Source organism: Monodon monoceros, unplaced genomic scaffold (assembly GCF_005190385.1).
Source record: "Monodon monoceros isolate NGI ecotype Baffin Bay Population unplaced genomic scaffold, NGI_Narwhal_1 Super_Scaffold_11, whole genome shotgun sequence".
Taxonomy (NCBI): domain Eukaryota; kingdom Metazoa; phylum Chordata; class Mammalia; order Artiodactyla; family Monodontidae; genus Monodon; species Monodon monoceros.
In genome coordinates, this window is record NW_021703767.1 from 62,436,891 (window position 1) to 62,461,822 (window position 24,932).

Below are 24,932 nucleotides of genomic sequence, written 5' to 3' on the forward strand. Positions count from 1 at the left end.
TGAAAAGCAGCCAGAGAAGGAAGACAGGTGGTCTAGTGGGGGATGTGGGTGAAACGAGCAGGGCTGGAGCAAATGTATTCTGTATATTTTGTAAATTTTAAAATAAGATGTTTATTCCAATTCAAACGCTTTCCTTAAAGCGATGACATTCACAAAGGCTTCACTGTATATTCTTGCAATTCTAAGCATAGAAATCATACATAAATTCAAAGAAGCAGAGTTATAATTCACATGGGCTTTATTTCCATAGATTATAACTTTACTTTATTCTGTAAAACCAAAGTAGTGTGGGGAATGGTTCTCAGCCATTTGCCTTCAGTCAGCATTATTGAAATAAATGATTCGACAAGCGCTCGTTGAGCACTTCGACATGCCAGAAACTGGGCGGAGGCTGGGGCCACAAAGCTGGGCAGGACAAGGTCTCAAGGAGCTCACATTTTTGGTTAGTCTATTTGTCTACCCTACACCTAGAACTCTCTACAAGCCTCAGTATATTTCTGAGCTCATCTCCTTCTCAAGATCCATCCTGAACCAGCCTTCTCTACTTTTCCAGACTCACGTCCCTCTACTCTTCCAGGACTCAACCCGCCTAACTGCTTGCTCTCCACACTGTGCACAGTCCCTCCCTGGTGGGTGCCTATACGTCTTTTGTCCCAGGACTGGAGAAAGAGTGAGGCATTTTTACTTACAGTTGTGGTGACCTGTAACTGCTAAATAGAGGGTTTTAAGGGAACACCAAGATTAGAGCTGGAGGAAACAAAGCGCTAGATCACTAGCTTGAGATACTACATTTGGAAAGAGTTATAGAAGCAAAATGGCAGTAAGAAGACAGTGGAGTTAAGTGATTAAGTGTAGCAAGGCAGCTGGTGGTGACTCTGCGGCAGTTTTCAAGGTGGAGTACATGCTGACTTTGACCTGGCTATTTAATGGGGCTGGACTTTAGCTGACACGCTACCTCAAATACACCATGCTCCTTCTTCACATGCTAACTTCTCTTTGGAATGCTCCTTTCCTTGCCCTTAAGGTGAACACCTAGCCATGCTTCAAGGTCCAGGACAAACCTGCTCTCTTACATGAAGCTCCCTCAGTTTCCTCTTGTTCTCATGGCACACAGTACTTTGTTTTGTACTTCTCACATTGCTGTTCTGTGATCTATCTACTTCCTGGGTCCCCTGTTAAGTTGAAGCCACGTGCATGATGAGGACCCTTCTTGGTCTCCTCGGCATTTAGAGAGTATCTTAATAAGAAAGGATACATTTTGTTGAACATCAAAGAAGGAAATTAGAAGGAATGAAGAAGAAGCAGGCAGGTAGGAAATAGGAGTAGAGAAGGAAGAGGCAAAGGAAGGAAGGGAGAGAAGGCAAGAAGAAAAGGGAAAGAATGAAGGAATCTGTTTTTCCCTCCCTCACTTACATTTGGGAGCAGTCTTGTAATTATATGCTTTTCTATTTTCCCTTTTTAAAATCCTATTTGTTCTATCTCCCATATTTCTTTGTAACATAAAAATGTGCATCCCTCAATTCTTGACATTCAAGAGGGAAAGGTCCCCCTGTTTTTTCCTTTTTGGCTCAACTAAAAACTCAAAACAGACGACATCGTTATTCCTTTATTCTGAGTGCCACAAACTAAGCCCAGAACATGGCCTTCCACTACAGTGGATTTCCAATCAGAGGTAGACAAGCTGGGGTTTAATTTCTTCCTCCTCAGAAGGAAGAGATTCTACTGCGTTTTTAACAGGGTTGTTCCTCTGAGCCAGCTGCAGCCACGTGGAAACCCATTTGGGATGGGGCCAAGGGGCTGTGCTGTCTACGCTGGAGGATAGCTACTCCAGAGAGCGAGCAGAGATTAATCAATCCAAGACAACATCTGTCAGGATATTGAGTGTGGCTCTTGTTATCAGCTGCCTGCACTTCAGGGGCTGTGTAATATCCAATTTGATTATCTCACCTGCAAAGAGTAGGCTTCTCTCTTTGCTTAAAAATCACTGGGGCTAGCTGAAGAGGAATCGATCCGTTGGAGGAAATGCTGACTAGAAAACCAAATGAGAAATAGGACAAGGGGATGAGAAAAGAAGGGAAAGAGAGTTTGGCTTACGTACTGGCCATTTTTTTTATATCAACTGGCTTGGTTTTCCTGTTGCTTTAAGGGAATGAGTCTCTTTGTTTCAATTGTCAGTCCTGATTATGATAAGTAAATGATGACAAGAGGGTAACATGACTCTTCTGTATTTCTTTCAGGTTCCATTAGTAAAATAGTTTTGCCCTATGTCTCTGAGTACCAGGACCCTAGAGGTCTTGTGGATTTCCTGCTGGAGGGATCACAGCAAGGACCCATGTCACTTCTGTACATTGGAGAAAAAAATATGACATCCTACAGAGACAGGAGTGACAAATTTGAGACTAATCACAGTCGTTCTGGTAACCTAAACTCCCTTGAGATATCACTGATGCAATCTTGAAAAGCTGTACCATCTCTAGAGCATTTGTTTCATAAATATGTGTTTATTCTATCTCTCTCCCTCTCACTGGTACCTAGATTTTCACTTGGTCATTTTCCTGTACAGCCACAGTGAAGTCAAGGCATTTTTATGCCATTTATGCTTATTTTAAAGTACTATTCTTTCTTCCACTGCACTGTAAAACTTCCCAATCCAACCTTCACCGCTGATCTCACTCATATGAGTTAGTCATTTATCTTAGTCTGCTAGCAGAAAAGCTCCATAGATATTTTAATGTCATCTCAAACTCAGCAGGTCTGAAAACCTAATTTATCATCTTTTCCTCACCAAAAATGCTCCCTTTTCTTAATTTCCTATTATTTGCAAGCTTGAAATTTCAATATCTTTTACTCCTCATTAATCTTTACCATGTGAAGTCACCCAGCCACAAATGCTTTTAATCATTTCTTCAAGATACTTCTCATGTCTTATTATTTACTTTGGTACCACACTCACTACTCTAGTTTATCCCTTTATCATCAAACACGTACTACTACAATACACTTCTAGATGATAGCCCTGTTGCCAGCCTTTCCCCACCTTCAAACTATCTCACAAGCCACAACTACGATAGTTAGTTATCAAATCACTTCCCCTTGCCTGAAAAAATTAAATTCAGAATCCTAAGCCTAGTACTCATGGTGACTCACAACTGATACATTCTACATTTCCAGATTTATCTACCCTGCTTCTCTTTGCAATCTTCCTACTTGCCCAACAAGATTCACCATTTCCTAAAATCACCTTGTACCCCATTGCTCATGCTCACACTCATACTATGCTTCATCCATACCAATCCACTTTCAATTCCCTGAATTCTCCACACATCTTTAAGTGTCTCTGCCTTTGCATATGCTATTTCCTCATCCTGAAACATCTGTCCTTAGTCTTTCTAACCATTATAGGCTAACATTTACTTGAATATTAAATATTCTATATTGATGTCATCTTTCCAGCAGTGTTTCTCCTTGTCTCCCATTCTGTGTAGATGACTCAAGGATTCTCCAAAAGTACTCTATGTTTTCTTTCTCTCTAGTATTTTACCTGGTGATAATTGAATAAATAAATGAAAGTATACTGTCTGGAATTGCCTACTTTCTTATTCTTCCCACATCTGTACAAAGTTAATCTTACTATCCTTGGAGGATCTTTATTTGCCACGCATCTTTGAAGACTTTCTTGACCATGCCAGATACAAGTGATTCCCTCCCTTTTTAAATCCCCTAACTACTTATTCAATAAATCATTTACTGCTTTTATTTGGAAGTTATAGTAATTAGATTATTTCCTGTATTTCTGGAAGGTTTAGTGAATAGATTAATGAGGTTTTTTAAGTTAAATTAGTTTTATAATTACTTAAATTTCTTTGTTAGAAAATCACACTGCTGGTGAGAATGTAGAAGAGTAGAGTATAGCTACATTAAAAAACAGTGGGATAATTTCTTAAAAGGTAAGTATACATTTTCCATACAATCCAGGAATTCCAATCCTAGGTATCTAAGGAAGACAAATGAAAATATATGTTAGCACACAGAATGGTTCATAAATGTGCATAGCAACATTGTTCATAATAGCCACAAGGGGTCCATCAGCTGGTGAATGATTAAATATAATATAGTATGTCCATATAATGGAACACCATTCTGTCATAAAAAAGAGCAGACTACTGAAGCATGCTACAATGTGAATGATCCTCAAAAACATTATGCTAAATGAAAGAAGGCAGATGTAAAAGACCACATATTGTATATTTCCATTTATGTGAAATGTACAGGATAGCATCTAGACACAAAAAGTAGATTGGTGATTGTCCAGAGTCCAGAGTGGGAATGGGGATTGACTAAAATGGGAATGAGAGATCATTTGGGGGTGATGGAAATTTTCTAAAACTACATTGTGGTGATAGTTGCAAAACTCTGTACATTTGCTAATAATCACTAAATTTCATGGTATATGTTATACCTCATTAAAACTGCTAAAAATAAATAGTGCTGATAAGCTTGTACAAGCAGCTTTTATGTCTCAGTTTCAATATTACTCTTTCAGAAGGGCCTTATCTGGAAACACTATCCAAAGTACCCCCTTCATAGTTTCTGTTGTTATATCCTGTTGATTTTCAATTATAGCAAGACCACAAACTATAACTCTTATTTATGTACTGGAATATTTGTTTATTGTGTTTTCTTCGATTGAAATGTAAGCCCCATGAGGGCAGGTACTTTACTTCTCTCGTTTACCGTTTTATTCTCACAACTTAGGACAGTATCTGGCACAAAGACATGTTTAACAGCCATTTGTCAAATATATGAATAAATAAATGAATGGACAAATAGATAAATGGCTAAGTAAATGGATGGCCAACATTTTCTTAGCAAGTTAGTTTCATGTATTTTTAGAAGACACAGAAAATAATCTCCCATTTTCAGAGGAAAAACAAAAAAAGCAACAGAAGGCAAGTGGTATTTCCTCATGATCAGGAAAGCAGAATCACTTCCCCAGATCTGGCATCTGAGACTTTTATTCCCAAAGAGGACAAGTTGCCAGAACTGAGCACAGCCAACTTCCACCTCTTTTTCTTTAACCATCCCATGAACAAAGTGATTTTCTCTAGATTCTAGATCCAATTAAGAGCAAGGGCAGCAGAGAGGAGAACACTGAGTGAAGCAATGTTAAAGATGTTTATGCACATTCCTCTGGGGGATACAGGAAGCTTTATTGGCATTCCGCCCCCTCCTTCTCTTTTTCACCCTTGTCCCCCACCTCTTAAAACTCCTTTGCAGAAGGCATCAGGACAAAGAAGCACCCAGCCTTCAGCTCAGGAACAGAAAATAAATACACTGGGAATACTCCATGGTCCCTGGCTGAATACAAAGCAGTGATTCAGCAAAGGAGCTGTAGCCTCAATGAAAACAGAGAGCCTGCACTGAACACAGCACCAGGAACAGAGAGAGAAAGAAGATACTAGCGTTGGGCAGGGGCGAGAGAGAGAACATCTAATGTCTTCACCATCTTTCCTTCCTGTGATGTCTCCCACGATAACAAGTTTAAATGCAATCGTAAGTTAAAGAAAGGGAATAGGAAATGAACTGATGATAATACTGCACAAAGGAATGGAGAATATACTGAGACAAAAAAGCATCCGTTTTCTCTAAAGTGTAAGATGAGAATGAACTAGAGTCTAAAACAGGTGGCAGAAATGGATGATTTAAAAAGGGAAAATAGAGAAAAATGAGTAATATCATTTATTGGTTAGATGAGAACGAATCAGGAAGCTGTGTTCCACTCATGTTCTATGGCCAGTGACTTCAACTGTCTTGCTTAAAGAGTCTGAGCTTTATTTCCAATGTATATGGTGGGGATAATGTGCATGTCCTCTTTTCCTTCTTCACTAGGGTCTGGTGAGTACTAATTAGGGAGAGGACGTGACATGTTTTTAGAACTTTAGAGTGCTAGGTAAACAGAATGCTTTTTTGAAGTGGCTGTAAATTGTTGATGCTGAATAAACATTAAATCACACTCAAGTTTTGAGGCCGATAAAGAGAGAGCAGTTTATAGTTCATTGGGGAAAGATTTAAATTTCATTCCAGCATTTCTAAGCTAATGACAAAACACTACTAATTTTCCACAGCCCTACTTCTCCAAGGGGCAATTATCTGTGGGGGGAAAAAATCAGCGAAAGCTCTTACTCATGAAAGCTGAGTGTTTTATAACCGAGTGAGGGTCATAAAAAGATGCAGAGGACAGCAGTGTGTGTGTAAAACGTGAAACTCAGATGAGTACAAGGCAGAAATTATAAGGGCTATCTCTAGGTTTTACACAGAGATTCAGTCTTACACAGGACAACAGAGGAGATATTGTGGATTAAATATCATGTTATTTACCCAATAAAATCTACAGAACCTAGTAAGTCCAATCCCCTAATAAGAGGTCTTAGAAAACCAGGCTTTCCATTCTTCTGATTGATGCAGCTCTGTATGCGGCAAATAAGGCTGGGTGCCAGGTTAATACTCTACATATTAAGAAAACTTTGGGGAGTATGCCATTTTATTATAATTTCATTTATCCTGTATGCAGACTTCCATTTTACTTACCTTTCAACTAGATTAAATACTGTAAATCACAGCTTTATTGATAGGAAAGCAGGTATTTGCATTACTCTTGAAAATGCCATGCCTAAGAGGCCAACTTCACTAATGAAAAGAAAGAGACTGGAGTCTGCCCAGCTAAACAAATTGCCTACTGTGAGGGGGCTTGGCACTGAGAGCTGGTGTGTCTAAATCAAAGAGCTTTTGCCAGGTCATCAACTCTAGAAATGCAATTATCACCCATAATCACCATGAAAGTAACTTCAAAAGAATTGCTCACCTTTGGTGTTTTCATTGGCCCTACAGGTTTCACCACCTGATGGTTACTTATGACAGGGAAAAATGTCCAACAAATGTCCTATTGTCACTCCGTACCTTCGGCCATATAGGATCCATAGAATGGAGCATAGCGACAAACACACTCCACTCTGTACCTACCATTAAAATTATTATTGAGCACTTGCTACTTGTTCAACTCTGTTCCAGGTAATATATGGGGCATAGAAAACAAGGCTTTATGGAAAGTATCCTCTAATAGGAAAACAGCTGATGATCCTCAGTAACTCAGATCTTTTCTGAACACTAGCTTCTCAGATTCACTTGCCAATGGGCAAACGTACCTGAGTACAGTAGACCTATCCTTACCTAGTGTAGAATGGTCTGCAAACTTTCTAAATAAGAGGATGCTTTTATCATCAAACAAATTTTCTTGCCTCTCTGTAACTGAGGAATTGTCCAGTAAAACAAAATTTTAAACTATCATATATTCAGAAAATCTTTAATACACTTTTCATTATAATAGAGTCTACAACAGATCTGAAAAACAGCAGTTTATTCGCACGTGAGATATAGGATGTCTCTACATAATGCTTAAGGTATATATGGAAGTCTGGACACTTTGCAATGATTATGTAGTTTCCTAAGAGATTAGGGCTTGGGAACTGATTGCCTAAACCTTTCCTCTTGGCACTAAAGCTGAATGAAACTGAGACTTTATCCAAAAGGAATTAACTCTGACATATTTAGGACTTTGTTAGATAATTCTTAGGATCCCTTGTCATTATCTTTTAACAAGCTCCATTTTTATTTTAGCATCCACAGGTTTTCCATTGGGAAACTGTGACATTCTTGGAAATACTTTCACCTTTAGACACAGATAACCCACTTTGAAATGGGGCTATCTGTGTTCTACTGAAATCCTGATACCTGATCCTTCCCTCATCTGCTTGCCCCTAACCTGTCCCTGACTTTTCCTTTCTCCCTTTAAATCTCCACTTTTGTTTGCTTGGACTTTCTGAGCTCTTTCAAAACTATTACCCAAAATGCCACACTATGTATTTAAAAGTCATCTGGTTCCACAGACAAAGCCGTGCATCAATGCTTCTTTCACCATAAATACTGCTAAGGCAATGACAAAGTAATTGGCTAAGTACCTGTCAGCTCAACAGGAAAGAGACTGGTTTCATACCCTGGTAATTGCTGTTTATGTATTTTAACAGTTGAACTTTTAGGTAGTCATTTTACAAAAACAGGATAAAATAAGGAAACATGCCTATGAAAAATAAGAAAGCAAAAATGCTGAAGTTGATGAAAGAGACTAGGTTCAGCAGGAGGTGGAAGCATGTTTTACCTATAGATGCCATTTGTTGGCTGACCTCATATTTAGTGACAGCAGACGTTATCTGAATTATAAGAACAGAAAATAAGACGTTCAAGTTCTGCTGCTTCATCACTTACGGAGAAGGCACTTGATATGAAAAGTAAGGGAGTGACCATTCCTCAATTTCAGAATAACAGATTTACCCACCAGCAAATAAAGTCCATGGTCACTGCTACCCCACTTCCATTCTAGTGGAGTTCATCACTAATGAGACTGCAGAGTCAGCAGAGGGAAGGTTTTTACATCAACTAGTGGGGAGATGACTGAGTCCTTCCAGGGCTCAGACAGATTGGAGAGGTTCAAGGCCTAGTGTATCTAAGGCCTCGGTACAGGAAGACAGCCAACAGGAAGCACAGATTTGGAGGTAGAATCATGTTTCACTCTTTGGGGCAGCAAATGACATAATAATTTCAGCCATGTTGACCAAGAGTTTGAGACAGGGTGAAGATCTGAAGGTTAACATAAAAAATCTTGTTTTCAAAATTTTTCTTTTATTTATTTATTTATGTTTTACAGTAGGTCCTTATCTATTTTAAATATAGCAGTGTGTACATGTCAATTCCAAACTCCCAATCTATCACTCTCCCCCGAACCTTTCTCCCCTGGTAAACATAAGTTCATTCTCTTAGTCTGTGAGTCTGTTTCTGTTTTGTAAATAAGTTTATTTGTTTTCATAATTTTTAAATTCAGATGGCAGCAAGATGGCCACAGGGTGGACTTCAGGCAAAACTATGTTAACATGCATGCCAAAGTAATAGAGGTAGTCAAATGATGTAAACAATGAGGTCACCATTTGAACTGATCAAACTCTATGAAGTTTCATCAATACAAAAGTATCTTTCTGAGATCAGATTTTATTTTGATATTCTTCAACATAGGAAGATACAACACCTAAGTAGATCTTCTGTTTTTATGAAATGCAGCCCCTCTCTCTTGACATGTTTGCAAATCCTCCAGTGGGAAGAAAGTAGTAAAGGTATGAATTTTAAAACCCATAGAAAAATGATTAGAGAATCCAGTTCTGAATGGAATTCTTCATAAGCAATCAAAGTTATAAAGGGATGCCAGCAAAAATAAAATATAAACATACATAAAATAAACTAGAGTAGAAATTCAGAATATCACAGAATAGTAGTAGCAGAGATATTGAGAAATCAACTTCAACCTTCTACTATATAAAGGGCTTTCTTTGTAATAATATTTCTCAGGGGCTTCCCTGGTGGTGCAGTGGTTGGGAACCAGCCTGCCACTGAAGGGGACACAGGTTCGAGCCCTGGTCCGGGAGGATTCCACATGCCGCGGAGCAACTAAGCCCAGGCGCCACAACTACTGAGCCTGCACTCTAGAGCCTGCGAGCCACAACTACTGAGCCCACGTGGCACAACTACTGAAGCCCGCTTGCCTACAGCCCGTGCTCTGCAACGGGGTAAGCCGCCACAATGGGTGGCCCATGCGCTGCAGCGAGGAGTGGCCCCCACTCGCCACAACTAGAGAGAGCCCGCACGCAGCAACGGAGACTCAACAAAGCCAAAGATAAATTAAATAAATAAATAAATAAATTTATTTTTAAAAAATAATAACAATAATATTTCTCAGTAGTGGTTACCTGTCCTCTGCTTAAATACAAAATGACTAAAATCTTACTTCTTCACAAGGAAATCTATTCCACTTGGCAGAATAGCAAATTTATTTATAAATTATAAAATAATTTATTTATAAAATAAGCACACGTATACCTATAGATACGTATATACAGTTGACCCTTGAAAAACATGTGTTTGAACTGCACGGGTCCACTTATACTTGTATTTTTTCAATAGTAAGTAGTACAGTACTACATAATCCTTGGTTGGTTGAATCTGCAGATGCAGATAAAGAGGAACCTAGGATACAGAGGAACCAACTACACAGAGGTGGATTTTTGACTTTGCTGAGGTTCAGGGCCCCTAACCCACACATTGTTCAAGGGTCGACTATATAGAGTTGTCTGTAGGTATCCACAGAGGATTGGTTCCAGAACCCTCTGTGGGTACTGAAATCAATAGATGCTCTAGTCCCTTATATAAAAATGGTATAGTATTTGCATATCACCTACACACATGTTCCCATATACTTTAAATCATCTCTAGATTACTTAGAATAACTAATACTATGTAAGTGCTTTGTAAATAGTTGTAAATACAATGTAAATGCTATGCAAATCATTGCCAATGCTTTGGCAAATTCAAGTTTTGCTTTTCAGAACTTTCTGAAATTTTTAAAAAGTATTTTCTATCCACAGTTGATTGAATCCATGGATGCAGAACCCACAGATATGGAGAGCCAACAGGAATTGTAGATCATTCTTATTTTATTCTTATAATAACCTTCTGGGATAAGAAGGTAAATATTATTATTATCCTTTCATTTTATAAATAAAGGTCTTGAGGCCCAGTAAGGATAAATGATTTGCCCATATTTACAAAGCTGGTAATTGATAGAGGTGATACTTGGAGCTAGGTCTCCTGGCTCAGAAGCTTGTTATTTCCATTATGTCATAAAAAAAAAAAAAAAAGTTCATATTTTAAAAATCATTCAAACTGATTTGCTTATTTAAATGATGTTCTGTTTAAAATATAAACTACCTTAAATTCTTTGCTTTTCTTTAATCTCTCTTTTCTTTCTTTCTTCCTTTCTTTATCTCTTTTTTTTTTAATGAGACATGGTATAAACACACACACACACACACACACACACACACACAAATAATGTTCCTCTTCATAGAAAGCTACGATTTGCCTCCCTATAGCTTGCACCAATTTTCACCTTATAATCCTGTCAACAAAGAAAATCCTTTTATCTCTGTGTCATACGCATAGTAGAAAGTTTGCTTCCTATGTTTTTATCCAATACTGAAGATTGCCAAAGACAACCACCATCAATCAGTTCTTTTGTCATGATTCTTCAATCAACTGAAACAAAAATCTAGCTCATTATGGACCCCATAATCTGTTCATAAGTCTATCAGGAGAAACCTGTCAAAACACAGACACTCAGAGTGAATGGCATTTCCCTGATGTACCAATATGGAATTTTATTTGTTTTAAAGAAATTGATTGACCATGTTACAGTTTGTTCCCAGGGGACCCAGGTTGGCTCCTAGTGATCACTGCTTCCTTTTCAAAATATTCTAGCATTTAGACTTTTGCTGTCATTGTTGCTGAGTTAATATTATTTTCCCCTTTTACTTATAACTAAGACAATATTGTATGTCACCAATACTGTGAAACAGTTTTTGTTTTCTACAGGTTTTCAGGTGTTAGTATTTCTACAATCATGCTACCAAGTTATTTTAGTGACCTAGATTTCATACATACGAGTCTTATAGCCAAACTTGTTTCTATTACTCTAATCATTTCTTCATATGCCTTGGGTCTTTAACATTGAAAAGGATATAAAAACAGAATTATGATAATTTTCCTTGATAAAAAATTGAAATTTAATTTAAATCCTTATTCTTCTTTCAGTGGCCAATTTCTCATCTTCACTAGGAATGCTAGTTAACAGATCACTAGATCTTTTGGTGACTGAGAATGAAAGAAAATAGAAATTTAGTCTGAAACTGAGATCACAAAGAATTGATTTTAATTTTTTAAGTTATTTCTCATTTAGCTAAGACAGTATTAATTTCTATTCTTTAATACAAGTAGAAAAAAATGTTATAAGATTTTACTTTTTAGGGGCTATATGATAACAAAGATATAATAGAAACAAGAAATATTATGTCTCGCTTCTCTTACAAGATAATTTTAGCTGTTGCATAATGATTAATTAAAAATAAAACATATTAACCAAACCAATTAAGAAAGCCATCATGTGATACTTATATATTATATCTGTCCACATCCTCGAAAACCTGGAAAATTTGGTTTTCTGAAATAAACTTCCCCAATTATTAGTGCATCAAATTAACTAGGTTCCTATTAAAGTGTGCTAGGACCCAAGTTCACAATAATATTCACATTTATGTTTTGTGTATGTAAATTTTATGTACATATAAAAGGCACATGTATGCTTTTACTTTCTATATATAATTATAAATATATGCTGAAAAAATTAAAAATAAAATAAAAATCTATACAATATAGATTAAGTACATTTGTGACACAAATTGTTTACACATAACAGATTCTGTATAAATACATACTGTTATTTTTAGAAGAACTGTATTTTGAATTGTTTTATTTTTATACAAGAATTAAGGCATTCATGCAAAAATATTTTTGTTTCCTAAACTATGACATTTATAAAATAATGTAGGAGTTTATTATTTTTTTTAATTTGAGCATATCATCATCTCATTTATAACATCATGCATTTCATCTGATTTACTCACCCATATTCAAAAACATAATGTCACTTTACCAGACCAACATCTTTGTTTAATAGGCAAGTAGGAATTATAACAATTTTGGAGTTGAAGCTATGGAGGCTAATTCCCAACTTTCTATAGACAATAGGTTTTGTGGAACTAAAGTCTAAATCTCCTAATGTTCAATCTAGAAATTTCTCTAATCTAGTAATATCCTATTGACTTTAGGCAGTTCCTTGTCATGGTGATGATATTAGATATTAGTTCATCAGATTACAGCCACAAAAGATACACAGAAGAATAGAGGTCAACAAGAAAGTCAAAGAAAAATCCATTCATCTGCTAAGTTAATGATTCAGCAACAGAAAATGCTGATCGTAAGATATGCTCATGCAATTGCACCATGAACATACACAAGATGACAGCAACCTTTGGTTACCTCAAGATGAAGATCAGCCACAAATTGGCAGCTGTATGTGGCTTAAACCCCATAAAATAAACAGCCCTGATGTAGATATGCTAGAACGAGGTGTGACTGAAGAAACACAAGGATTAGAAATAAGGAAACCAATTATTTTTCCCATTTAGTATTTTCACGTGTATTTTGGCTATTCATGACTTAGTACTGAACTGCATCACTTTCGTTGTTATCTTTTGTTCCTAGAAAGGTAGCGTGGCAAACAGTAGCATGTCTAAAGCACAACTTGAGAAAGGATGTTACTAACTTAGATAACTTCAAGATATAAACATTCAATATAGAAATGCATCATCAAAAATTATAAAGGAATAAATATTAATGCATTATTGTATGAGAAACTGGGTTGCATTTTCCCTCTGACCTAATACAAATAATGCCCTTGTGCATTACGGCAAGATGCACAAAAGGGAATTTGGGATTATTACAAAGCCCATTGTACATTCAAGTTGGAATTTCTCCAGGACTGAGTAATGAACCCTACACTGCAAAACTCAGGTAAGCATCATTGTTCAGTATGAATAATTACTTTGAGTCAAATGAATGTGAGTGATCTGCCCCTTGCCTCATTTCACAACAAAGTAGAACAGATCAGGTGAATATACCTGTTGCACAACAATCCTGTTCCCAAATCCCCAACTTAGCCCCTGAAAGTCCACAGCCACCGCTAGAGGGAGAAAGTCTCAGCAGTTCCAGGAAAGTATATCCCTTCTATTACAGCTCCCTGCGAGGCTGAGCTCACTCTTCAGACAGTGGACATGCCTCACTTCAGGAGCACTGAGTGACTCTTAGCTCTGTCAGAGCTGCTAATCTGTCAGAGGGAGGAGCATAATTTGTCTGGGCCCCTGTGACTGAAGCTTTGGGATTCTCCTAAAAAAAAAACCCTATTTGACCTTCTCTAGAAAGCCATCCTCAAATAAAGTAGCTGCAACAGGGAACGTTCAAAGTATCTCCAGCCAAACCCCCTAATCCACCCTACTAATGATCAGAAGAGAATCAATCTCTTATTTTACTATGTCTTTTTCAACCACACATCCACAATCACTCCAGGGGTGGTTGATTTCACCACTAACATAACTTCCTTCATCCAAATCTCCTAATTTATTTCCTCTTTTATAAATAAATTTCTGCTCTGCTTGATTTATAGTATGACTATCCCTCTCTGTTCAATTCAGTGAGCAAATATTTATCTGAGCACCTGTAGGTACTAAGCTAAATTCTGGAATGGAAAGGTAAAGTAGATGAAACGCCTGCCTTTGAAGGGCTGATAGTACATCTGAAGCAAGATACAAGTGAATATAATTTTTAAGTGTAATAAATGCTACATTGAGGTATGCATATACTGCAGTTACCTCATTTCTGGGTATATTTTTGAAGGAAACAGAATTAGTATCTCAAAGAGACACCTGCACTTCCGTATTCTTTGCAGCATTATTCAAAACAGCCGAGATATGGAAACAACCTAAGCATTCACTAATGTATGAATGGATAAAGAAAGTATGAAACCTATACCTATATCTATATACACACAATGGAATATTATTCAGCTATAAAAAAAGAAGAAAATCCTGCCATCTGTGACAATGTGAATTAACCTGGAGGACATTATGCTAAGTGAAATAAGCTAGGCAGAGAAAAATAAGCTCTGCATTATCTCACTTATATGCAGACTCTAAAAAAGTCAAAGTCAGAGAGGCAGAAAGTAGAATGGTGGCTGTCAGGGGCTGGAGGGGTGGCAGAAATGGGAAGATATTAGTCAAAGGGTACAAACTTTCAATCATAAGATGAGTAATTTCTGGGGATCTAAAGTACAGCATGGTGACTATGGTTAATAATGTCGTATTGTATATTTGAAGTTTGCTAGCAGTTGATTTTGGGTGTTCTCACCACACACACACGCAAAGATAACTATATGAGGTGACAGATATGTCAATTAGCTTGATTTTAGTAATCATTTCACAATTGGTACATATATCAAATCATCCTTCTGTACACCTTAAGTATACGAAATTTTATTTGTCAACTGTATCTCAGTTAAGCTGAAGGGGAGGTATGCAGAGAAGCTATCAGCAATAATAAATAAGGTACTTAGCCCACTTTGGGAAAATTACAGAAGATTACTTGAATTAGATAGCACCAGAACTAACCTGAGCCTTGATAGAGTGGCAAAGAGGCAACGTAGCAAAGAAGTATGGTGGGAGGGGTGGAGAGGCGGAAGAGGTTCCAGGCAGAGACAGCATCATGAAGAAAGGTAAGAACCAGCATTGTGTGTGCACACACACCAGCATGCTCATGAGCGCCAACTGTAAGTGGCTCTGAACTAGTGGACACAGTGAGGTAGCAGGTCATGGAGAGTTATCCAAGCTAAGGAGCTCTGACTTCATGTTGTAGATGATGAGAAGCCTTTGAAGGATCTGGTGACATTTCTAGATTGATACTGGAAAACAACATGTCTGGGATAGTCAGGTGAGCTCGGGTCCATGGTTCTGCGAACTACCTGGAGTCTGGAAGGTCTAAGTAGTGTCAATTCCTACTTCATTTCATATGTTTGTCTTCATCTTTACCTCACAAAGCTGGACCAGGTTTTATGATCCTGAACTTATACAGCAAGAGTTTAAAAAGATGGGGCTCAGCACTCTGAGTTGCATCTCCATGTCACCCCTTGTTACAATAGCTTTGACACAGAGCTTCAGTTCTAGGGACTACATCCCTCTCTTTTACTCCTTGACCAAGTTACCTATCTTGGTAATATGTCTGAGGAATATCCCTTATTACTGAGTTCTCTGCCCTGTTCAAGCCAGCCCTTAAGACAAGGACTCTGTTTCTTCTCTGAGCCTCAGTCTTGAGACTGAGTCTCTACTAGGAGCTGACAGAACTCCCTGTAACACTGCCTGCCTCCACGGAGAGCTCACGAAAAGCTGTTGACCTGTTATTTTCCCCTTACTGTGCTCTGCCCTTTTTCTTTGTGTACCATGTTGTACCTTCCTTGGCTCTGCCGCTCACCTGCTAAGAAAGCTTCATGAGACCTTGTCCTGCATGTCACACCAAAAACTCCCCAGGCACCTGCAGCAGTGCCTCTGCCATCCCAAGAGACAGGTCTAGATCTATTTCCAGTTCCTCCCAATTTAACACAATCAGTCCCAATTTTAGCCAAAAGTAACTTTTGTACAAATTAGAAAATAAAAGTTCTACCTTCCTGAAAGAATTTGATACAATCTACAGTGTCTGCAATGGGTAGAACACCCTTTGAGCCTGTGCAAAGGAGAGCCTGCCAACTGAGACCACAACCTCAATGAAGCTAGTCGGGTCTCCAAGAGGGACAAATCATAGGAGACTAGCATAATTTTTAGGGGGGTAAAAAATGGCATATCATGACCTCCTAGAGAAATGGAAATAAAAACAAAAATAAACAAATGGAACCTATTGAAACTTAAAAGCTTCTGCACAGCAAAGGAAAACATAAGCAAGGCAAAAAGACAACCCTCAGAATGGGAGAAAATATTTGCAAAGGAAGCAACTGACAAAGGATTAATCTCCAAAATTTACAAGCAGCTCATGCAGCTCAATATCAAAAAAACCCAAAAAAAAACCAATCCAAAAATTGGCAGAAGACCTAAATAGACATTTCTCCAAAGAAGATATACAGATTGCCAACAAACACATGAAAGAACGCTCAACATCATTAATGATTAGAGAAATGCAAATCAAAACCACAGTGTGATATCATCTCACACTGGTCAGAATGGCCATCATCAAAATCTCTACCAACAGTAAATGCTGGAGAGGATGTGGAGAAAAGGGAACCCTCTTGCACTGTTGGTGGGAATGTAAATTGATACAGCCACTATGGAGAACAGTATGGAGGTTCCTTAAAAAACTAAAAATAGAACTACCACATGACCCAGCAATCCCACTACTGGACATATATCCTGAGAAAACCATAATTCAAAAAGAGTCACGTACCACAATGTTCATTGCAGCTCTATTTACAATAGCCAGGACATGGAAGCAACCAAAGTGTCTATCGACAGACGAATGGATAAAGAAGATGTGGCACATATATACAATGGAATATTACTCAGCCATAAAAAGAAACAAAATTGAGCTATTTGTAATGAGGTAGATAGACCTAGAGTCTGTCATACAGAGTGAAGTAAGTCAGAAAGAGAAATACAAATACCGTATGCTAACACATACATATGGAATCTAAAAAAAAAAAGAAAGAAAAAATGGTTCTAAAGAACCTAGTGGCAGGACAGGAATAAAGACGCAGATGTAGAGAATGGACCTGAGGACACAGGGAGGGGGAGGGGGAACGGTAAGCTGGGACGAAGTGAGAGATTGGCCTGGATTTATATATACTACCAAATGTAAAATAGATAGCTAGTGGGAAGCATCCACATAACACAGGGAGGTCAGCTCAGTGCTTTGTGACCACCTAGAGGGGTGGGATAGGGAGGGTGGGAGGGAGACACAAGAGGGAAGAGATATGGGGATATATGTATATGTATAGCTGATTCACTTTGTTATACAGCAGAAACTAACATACCATTGTAAAGCAATTATACTCCAATAAAGATGTTAAAAAAAAAAAAGTTTCAGGAAGAGAGTCCTATTGCATTGAATGTCATTGATGTAGTGCCTGACATTGAGTAGATGATCAGTAGATATTTATTGACCACTGGCTAACTCATATTTCATTTTCTTTCCTTTCTTTGCTTTAAAAATAATATTTATTCATCATAGAGAATTTGGAAACATAAAAGCATGAGGAAGAAATTAAAAAATAGCTTACAATTTCAAAACAAAAAAAGGCATATCATGTTATAACATGAAAACCAAGAAGATAATTTTCAACTCTTTATTTGGAATAAAGATCTCTGACATGAGAAATAGGAGACATGAATCTAGTTCTCAAATGGTCACTTGAATCTTTAGACAACCAACTAAATTCTTCTCCTCTCAGTTACATCTCTTTAAAGTGAGATGAGACTGCCTAATCTCCAAGGATTTTCCTATTCTAAATTTCTACAAATCTACCCTATAGTAATTAACAAATTCTGAAGCAAAGTGTTTTCTTCAGCGAAGGTTAATCACTCATTAACTTGAGATTATGTTTTGATTACAGGTGACTATAAAAATGTGTTCACTCATCCTGCACTCCTGATAACAAACTCAACTATAAGATACATATGACTTTAAAGGACTTGAAAAGAAATGGCCATCTTAGACCAAATGGCCAAACTTAACCATAGAAATAAAAATAAAAAGCTTATTTTATTGTTTTCTAATTTTATAAAAGTTATTTCCTACTGTGAATATAATGATAATAATCTTATTAAGAGCTTACATTTTATAGTTTACAGAACACTTGGATACATAGTATCTCATTTGATCATAAAAATAGCTTGCATGCATAGTAGGCCAAGTAACTATCACTTTTACTTATTTAATAGATCAGACTATTTCAGGATGTTTAGATCTTGGTCTTCTGACTACAGTCGGCCCTCTGTATCCATGGATTCTGCATCCACGGATTCAAACCAACTGCAGATTGAAAATATTTGGAAGAAAAATTCCAGAAAGTTCCAAAAAGCAAAGCTTGAATTTGCCAGAGCACTGGCAACTATTTACATAGCATTTACATTTTATTTACAACTTTTTCCATAGCATTTACATTATATTAGGTATTATAAGTAATCTAGAGATGATTTAAAGTATACTAGAGCATGTGCATATGCTATATGCAAATACTATGCCATTTTATACAAGGGACTTGAGCATCTGCAGATTTTGGTATTGAGGGGGGTCTTGGAACCAATCTCCCACAGATACCATGGGACGACTCTACTTGTTGAACATTCTGAACTTATATCCTTGATAAAAATCTTTTATCTCTGACATAAACACTTGACTATTAGTTTCATGTAGACATCATCATGTAGAGTTGAAATGAATTCTACAAACATCTAGCTAATATTTTGAAAATCATATTTGTGGCAGATATGACAACATAAGTACACAGAAGTAAGACTGTTTGAATAAGATCAAAGATATTTTCCTTGACTAAATATAGTCTCTTTTCTCCCTTTAAAAAGAAAATCTAGAACTGTTTTGTATCTTTGTGTCTTGCCTAACATAAATGAAAGAGCGAACACAAACAACAGGATTTAAAAAGTCAAGCTTTAATGCTATTTCAAGAGATAGTATGTAAATTGGAACCACATTAAAATAATATGGATTATTTTAACATCCACTCCATTTTCCATGACATTGTAGGGATGAGATTGTGTGGTAAGGAAATGGATCTATGAGGATCTCTTTCCTCTCTCTCAATTGAATTTGCACATCTTTGCTGTTGAAATATTTCCCAAACCACGCACATGACTATAACTTTTTACTACACGTCTAGTAAGTGCTGCCCTGAACATGGTTTGTAAAAGAGATTTTTCAACCAGTAAAGGAGCAGTTCTCAACTCAGGGCACATATCAGAATCATTTTTTAAATACCTATGTCCAAGCCCCACCCCAAACTCATTCAATCAGAATTTCTGAGAGTAGGGAATATGTGGCTTCATTGTTTTTTAAAAGACCTCCAGTAGAGTGTAGCATGCAGCCATGGTTGTGAACTCTCTACAGCAGCATTTCTCCAACTTTAATGTGCTTATGAATCACTTGGGATCTTGTTAAAATGCAGATTCTGATTTTGTAGGTCTGGAATAGGCCCTGAGATTTTGGAATTTAGCAAGTGACTATATGATGCTGAAGATGCTCATCTACAGAACACACTTGTAGCAGCAAGAGTTGGTGGTTCTCAAACTGTGGCTTGGTCCTGCAGCATCAGCATCATCTGAGAACTTGTTACAAATGTAGACTTCAGCACCTACCAGAGAACTGAATCAGAAACTCTGAAGGTGGGGGCCAGGTAATCTTCATTTTCACGAACACTCAAGGTAATTTGGATACACCTTCAAGTTTGAGAAACTCTGGTCTAAAAATAAAAGAGCCCCCTAAAGTCTAAACAACTGGCTACATGTAGTTGAAAAGCCACTAACACTTTATGCTTTATGTAGCAGTTTATAATTCACCAAAGTGAACTACTTTAACCTCTTGTGGGCTCTTTAAAACAATCCCATAGAGTAACTAAAATAGGTAATTTCATCATTTTTTAAATGAAACTGAAGTTCAAAATATTTAAGAGACATTCTCAAAGTCATGTAGCATGCAAGGATAGATCCAAAATTAGAGCCTAGCTCTTCCGAGTTGTACAAAGTAACAGGCAGGATATTCACAGGAGAACGGGGCCAATGGCCATAAGCTGTGGCCTGGAAGGGCAGGCTCTCTTGGGCTCAGGTGATGACAGTGAGGGGGACCAGCACACATTCAGGCAACCTCCTACCAGGTGAGTCACAGACATTTGTACTTGGAGCTCCCAAAGACTACAGCAAAATGCACTAATCTTTCTTCTGCCTGAGTTTGCTGTTATGTGGAACCAGCCTCAAGAAACACAAATGTTTAACCCTCACCAACTGATTTAGTGGATGAGTCAGTCATTTTTGGTTGTTCACACTCCACGATTCTAAAAATAATTCATTCGAAGTCAAATTACCTAGAACAACCACCTTAACATGTGTTGCATGTATGTGTTTCATACTTAGAGACACACAAATTACCACAGTTTGTATTTGTCACATGAGATTTGTCTGCTGTGTTCCTCAGGACATAAATGAACAGCAAGTGACATAAGTGCATAAACATCCTTTTAAAAACGTATATAATCTGCCATATTCTTAGACAAGATATAGTACACTCTACTCCATTATTTACCACATATATTTGATAAAGGACTTAATGGGCAATGAACAGTCCTTAAAGTATCGGTAATAACCTAAATAAATTTTGATTACCTTTAGTGAGTTAACTACAGAAAAAGAAAACTTCATAACTGTCTCAAACTCTCCCTATAGACCCATGCCCACAAAGTTTGTTTTCAAATAATGAATAATTATAAGTGGTAGAAAAATCACATACTGTGTCAGGAGTTTGTTTGATTGTTGACAGTTTCTTTGTGAATGTAGGCGTGCCAGATGCCTTAAAGAAGAGAAGCCATTTTTCTCTTAAAAGTTGCACAAAATTTTTACATTTTACTGTCAAATAATCACATCTTTTTAATGTTTTTGCTTTTTCTCCTACTGTAGAAACAAACAAGGAAATAAAAGACCAAAGATTTTGAAAAACTAAAAATTTAACTATTTTAAACTTAGGTACTTAGTTTCTTATACCTGACACTTATTAGGTACATTTACATTTAAATGGTAAAAATGTTATCACCATAAAAGGTATTATAATATCCTGAAAACATCAAATAGGGTCAGAATTGTGAGATAAATGCAATTTCAATGCCCCCAATTTTAAATATTTAAAGTCACAGCACTAGTGTGGACCCTCTGATTTTACCACATATGCAGTTATGCAATATGTCCAGATATGCAGGTATATATAATTTTTAGAGTTACCTTATGAGCAGATATATTGGGATTATTTTATAATGATCTTTCCAGACATATGCTCCTAATATTGAAAATATAGTTAGTGGGACTATTAAAAATGAAATTTTAAAGGTCAGATTGGAAGACTATTTTCACTTTTCCCTTAATTTATCAAAAAGAGTTACATGGTTTCAAGCTGCCAAGATTAACCAGGAAGTGAATCCCTATGGGAGCCTGGGTACAAGGATAGAGGGTTGGAAGGACCAGTGCTAGAAACCTATCCAGTAATTGATGAACTACTACACTTGTGCGGGGGTGGCAGTGAGGCAGGTGCGCTCCGTTCAGAAAAGCAACTGAGGCTTCCGCACAAGTAAAGTCCTGTGGGTAACTGTGTCTCATACTTTACTGTGCAAACAAATGGAAATGAAGATTCTGGTTCAGTAGGATTTAGGAAGGCACTCCAGGAGCTGCTGTGGCTGCCACTGGTCTGTGAATCACACTTTGATCCTTTGCCTTTGAGATGGAAGATGGTACTGTGGTTTCCTTTAACTCTTAAAGGATCTCATAAAGGCGCTCATAAAGATCTAGAATCCCTTCTGGGAAACAACAGGGTTAGGTTGGTATACATGAGATTATCTTTCTTTCTACCTAGTTTTATCACCTTCATTCTAGAGTCTTTCTTTTCTTTCTTCCAAAAGATAGAAATTACAGAGCAAGACCCCAAGACTAGTATATACTGTCCTATCAAGATGCACATTTACATCAAAGATCATAATTATACAAAAGTAAGCATCAATTCCCCCCAAAAAACACTTGTTTCATGGAAGTAAGGCAGTAAAGGTAAATGTTTTGGGAACAGTCGGCCAAACTCCTGTCACTGGACCACCAGAATTACAAACCTCCCTTCTTTCCTGTTGCCATTTCAGATCATTCAGGGCCACAGACTCACTGAGACAGGATTTTTTTTCCCCTTGCCATTTCACTTTCTCAGTGCCAAACATCTACTGTGGCTTCCAACGAATCAAGTTCTCCTTCCTCTCCTCCCCTGGAAGCTCACGCTCCCAGTAAAATGTCAAAAATAAAGTGGAAGCAAGGCTTTCCCAGGCTAGACTTGTAAACAGAAAGCAAGAGTGCCAATCTTCACCAGCAAACTGACCCACAAAGCTTACTGGATTCAGTTAAAGAGATTGAGAAGAAGGTCAGCTACGAAAAACAAAGGGAACTCTCTCCATAGTTACTTCTGATAGAGCTCCACCAACCCAGAAATAAAGCCTTGTCCAAGGCAAAGGAAACAAAAAAGAGGGCACATTAGGTGAGGTCTGGGAAAGCAATGGGCTCTCACAGGTGACTTCTCTGCATGCTGTTTGTCTATCTTCTCTTTCCCAGGGAATGACTGCTTCTATATTTATTCTCTGTGCTCACTACCCACCCCATTTCCATACTGCAATGTCTACTAAAGTGTAATGCTTAAAAACTCCATTTCTTTTGAGCCATAGACACACAGAAGCACGTATATATCATATATAGATATTTATGTAGTAAGACTGCCTCTCATAGACATAGAGTTGTATGCATACAATGTACGAAAATATAAGAATACCTTCTTTCTTCTAAATTAACATTTACATGCTTATCTAACTCTTTGATAACTACAGCTTAAGATATAGGTGATGCTGACTTAGAAAGACCTTACAAAGTTCATGGACATTAACATAAAAACTTATACACCCAGAGTGTTCACTTTTCCCATATTCATTCTTATAATCAGTGAAAACAAATCTTGCTAAGAATAGCATAAATTTATATAGAGTGCTTCACTTGTAAAGGGTTAATGATGTTAGGGAATATGAATGCTAGCAGTTGACATGGCATGCTTACGTGTTTGCGAAAATATTTTCTGCATCATGTCCAAATCCCTTTGCAAACAGATAAATTACTCTATAAATCTTATTACTCCATGTGGATAAATCACACATGCAGGTTTCACAGGGCTGGAGAGAGCTAGAAGGGAAAATATGCTTTGGATGGTAGGATCTTTGGGATTCATAATCACGCAGTGCTCAGGAAATGAAGACAGGAGCACTCACACATTAGGATTTTCTTAGTTTTTATACTCCACAGCAGCATACACACACCACAACACACAACCCACACATCCCTCTCTAACAAGGCAAGAGATCCCAAAGCAGGACACTGTGACAGCCAACCACATTTATTTCTGAGAAAAGGAAAGAAAACTTTGCTGCTGTAGGCTGCTCTGCTATAGAACTGCTCCCCATGCCCCAGGGTTTATGCACTATGAGCTCCTTGCACACAGATTAGATGCTTCTTTTCTATCAGATACTGCTTTTTATTGCCACAACAAACAATATTAGCCAGGTAGGCAGACTGACACTAGGTCATTTCATTTGGATGAAATGAGATTTTAAAAGATCTCCAAGGAGAACATTTTCTTTCATTATTCATTCATTTATTTATTTATTTATTTATTTTTAGTATCTGATAGAAATTCAAGGAAAGCTATAAGAAAGGACAAGGAGTATATGCAGTGGATGGCGAGGGGAAAGAGAGAAAAGAAACACAGGAAAACAGGCTAGCAGCTCTTTAGAAACAGAATTCTGGCTAGGTTACATCTGAGTTTCTCCAGCTCACTGTCCCTTACAGGGGTCAAACTCCAAGGACTTGGGACTCTTCCTTTCCAAATTTCAATCCCAAATTATATTTCGGAGTTTGACAGAGCTGCATAGAGATAAGACGCTGAGGTCAATAATCAATTTGAAATATCCATTTAACGCCAGGTTAATTCTTTCCTAACCTCTGTGCTAACACTCCTATTCTTAAATATTAGCAATTTGGCAAGTTCCTTTTTTTTTTTTTCCTTCTGTTCATTCTTGTGTTGATTTCTATCCACATTCCAGAAAAGGCTCAGTAATCAACCAAAGTTCTAAGATTGATTTATTGCCCTCCATGTCAATGAGAAGATCCTTACGGAAAGTCTCCTATCCAAACTATTGCTGGGGCAGAGCGAGAGCCTTTCTGTACGTATCCACACGTACAAACACATATACACCACGGAGAATGCAATACTGTGTACCACTCTGAGCGCCATAATTCAACAAACTCTTCTTTCTCAGTTAAGGAACCCCAACAAAACTCTTAAGTACAAAGAATCTGCAATCACAAAAGCAAAAATACTGCCCGAATGTCACTAACACCATGGATGAAATTAGCCTTTCTCAGCAAGAGAAGCAAGATCCTAGGAACGAAACAACATTTAACCAACCCTGCTGATCCTTGACAGTGACCAGAATCCCCTTGAAATTTGCTGGCAGATACCTCGACCAGTCTGTAAAAGGCGCACACACACACACACAC

At 37.5% G+C, this 24,932-nt stretch overlaps 1 protein-coding gene across 1 annotated transcript in view; it reads right to left on the minus strand.

The window, feature by feature from the left end:
• The window catches only part of LSAMP (limbic system associated membrane protein), a 633,548-nt gene that overhangs the window by 607,861 nt on the left and 755 nt on the right, over positions 1-24,932 (minus strand). The window lies entirely within an intron of this gene.